The 2,918-nt window shown below is 49.7% G+C and overlaps 1 pseudogene; it reads right to left on the bottom strand.

Moving 5' to 3' along the window:
* Positions 1-452: 452 nt before the first annotated feature.
* On the bottom strand, positions 453-2,680 carry LOC109784632 (4-hydroxyphenylacetaldehyde oxime monooxygenase-like; annotated as a pseudogene).
* Positions 2,681-2,918: the final 238 nt, after the last annotated feature.

Below are 2,918 nucleotides of genomic sequence, written 5' to 3'. Positions count from 1 at the left end.
TTCATATTTTTTCATATAGTTTGTCTAACTTCTCGATTGCATTTGGCATGTGTGCCATTGGTGCAACATGTCATCTACTAGTAATTACGAATGGACAGTAAAGCTACGACATGGCAAATCCAAGTGGACTCTAGTAGACATGGGGCCAACACTGTATACAAACAAGTTGAGCTATTAGTGACGAAGACATAATAAGTCATGAACTTATCGTCCTCCTCCCTTTCCATAAACATCTACAATACTCCTAGTCTCTAGGCTACTTGTCCACCAAGTTTGTACCTCTACATGTACTTGCCCTTGAGTCTTAATAATTAAAACAATGCTTTTTGTATATTTGTCTCATTTTGCAAGAACATGCAGGTGCCAAGTTTATTGTTTAGATATATTGTCTTTCAAGGTAATAGACTGGTAGTAATACAAAGTGGATAAAAGTGACAAGATTACATGCATGTCTACTCCATACATGGAAGCAAATTAATTTTGATCGGATCTCCCTCGGTTGTGTCATGCCATGCCTCGTTGTGCTCAGATGTGCCGGTATGGGGTGGGCACCAGCAAGAGCGGTGTCTTTAGGAGGGGGATAACCTTGCCTTCCTCTTGCATGCTCACCATGATCCCCTCGGGGAGCGCCCACTCGAAGTTGTATAGCAGGTTGGCCAGCGTGAACTCCACGGTGGCCGTGCTCATAGACAATGTGGGGCATATCCGCCGCCCCGCGCCAAATGGAGTTAGCTCGAAATCCTCCGGGTCATCTGTCCAGGTTGCCGGGTCCCTACCAATGGCCCACACGTTCATATAGATCCGCGTCTTAGCCAATACATCATAGCCCCCAATACGGATGTCCCGCATGGCCTCCCTCGGCAATAGCATCGGTGCTGGTGGGTGCAGTCTTAGGGTCTCCTTCACCACCATCTTGAGGTAGAACATCTTGGCCAGATCATCTGGTCGCACCCTCTCGTTGCCTCCCACCACGGCCCTGATCTCGTCTTGCACCCTCTCCAGTATTCACGGATTTTGGGTCAGCTCCGCCATCACCCATAGAATTGTCGCCGAGGTCGTGTCCGAGCCACCAATGAACGTGCCCTGCATGCATGCATGTGGTGAGTGATATCAGTTAGTTGATCTTTTTTTCCTCAATCGAGACAAGACATGATGTAGAGGCAACTAATATGACTTACAAATATGTTCCCCTTGAGGTGGTCTCTTGTGATGTTGAGGGTGCTACTGTTGTCCTTCCATAGATCGATGAGACGGTCAACAAGGTCACCGTTCCGAGGCTTGACACGCTGAGGGTCAAGATGCTGCTCAATGATGATCTCGAATAATGTATCAAGCTGCTTGAAGATCCGCTCACGACGAGAGGCGAGGCCGGTGATTTGGTCGACTAGGCGACCGACGATGTTGGGAAAATAGTCCTCGGCGGAAAAGCTGGCCTGCATGTGTATGGCCTCCTCAAGCACGTGCTCCAAGTTCTTGTGGTGTGGGAACTTGTCGCTGTTGTACATGTCGCCAAATGCAAGCATGCCGATGATGCCATCGGCCAGGCTTAAGATATGCTCCTTGAGCGCTACCGGCTCTCCAGCGAAGCCGCTCAAGGTGCTCATCAGTTTCTCCACCTAATCGACCGTGGGTCCAATACAGTCCATGAGGTTTTATACTATGCACAATTTGTATCCACCATCTCTTATTTTATGAGGACGTGTGCCACATTAATCCACTGAAATATGTAAATAGCATATACCATCTCTTATTTTCTGTGTGTGGGCTAGCTAGTTGTACCTTGTTCTTTTATGCACCAGAACAGTTTGTTTTGCTTCTGTGTGCTTTCAAACCAGTTTTGTTGGTTCTTACCGTGTTTTGGAGCACATTATAGTGTTACATTTTGTGGTTGCATGGTGCATTATTTTTGCGTGTGTGTTTCCGTCATTCCGTGTGCTTAGAAAATACACAATGCAAATACTCAACATCAGGCGAGAGGTGAGTACATGAGAACACATTAATCGAGATTTTTTTTGGAGGAGAATACGTTGGAGTGGAGATAATTCTACACATAATGTCCGGCAATGGTGTATGCATTAATTCTACACATGCTGCATGCATGTATGTTTGTCCGTACCTGATGCTGGCGTGCATGCCATGCTGCCTCGACATGGCGCACGCCGAAGAGCTCGACCACGAAGAACTTGCGCATGACATGCCAGTAGGTACCGTATGGCGCGAACCCAACGTTCTTGAGGCCGTAGGACAGCCTCTTCATCCCTGGGGACACCGGCCGGGTGCAGCAGTCCTTGTCGTGCGTCTTCATCACCTCGCGCGCCGCCTCAGCCGATGACACCACCACCGTCCGCACGGTGCCGAGCTGCAGCTGCATCACCGGCCCGTGCTTCCACGCAAGATCCCGTAAGCTCCGGTGCGGCAGCACGCCTAGCTGGTGCAGGTTCCCCAGGATCGGAGCCCGGGCCGGGCCTGGCGGTAGCTTGAGCCCTTTGTTGCTCAGTCTCCTCTTCAAGAGCACGAGGGAGACGAGTGCCAGGAGGAGGAGGAGCTGCCATTGTTGGGGCTGGGAGAGGAGCTCCGAGCTGAGTGAGATGGCCATTGATTTTCTTAGTTGTGTGTTTGGTGATGTGCTGCTCCTGCTGCTGCTTCTTATACATGTGTTACGAGCCTTAGAGGCGTTTTAAACTCCTTTTGCTGCCTATCTTTTGCTCCTGCGTGAGCGTCCCCTTAGAAACTTATGCTCGCTTGTGAACCTGTTCTCTTATGGTACTGTTTTCTGGGACGTTGGCTAGCTAGGTGTCATCGGGTTTTCGCCCCAAAGCAGGTGTCTCGTGGGCGAGCTCCTGTGGTGGGTTTTCCGGCGATGCTTTGGACTCACTCTCCCTTTCCCGTCTCCTTAAACTCTGGATGGTTTTGTATTT

Source organism: Aegilops tauschii, chromosome 3 (assembly GCF_002575655.3).
Source record: "Aegilops tauschii subsp. strangulata cultivar AL8/78 chromosome 3, Aet v6.0, whole genome shotgun sequence".
Taxonomy (NCBI): Eukaryota; Viridiplantae; Streptophyta; class Magnoliopsida; order Poales; family Poaceae; genus Aegilops; species Aegilops tauschii.
This window is presented reverse-complemented; position numbering and strand designations above follow the sequence as displayed.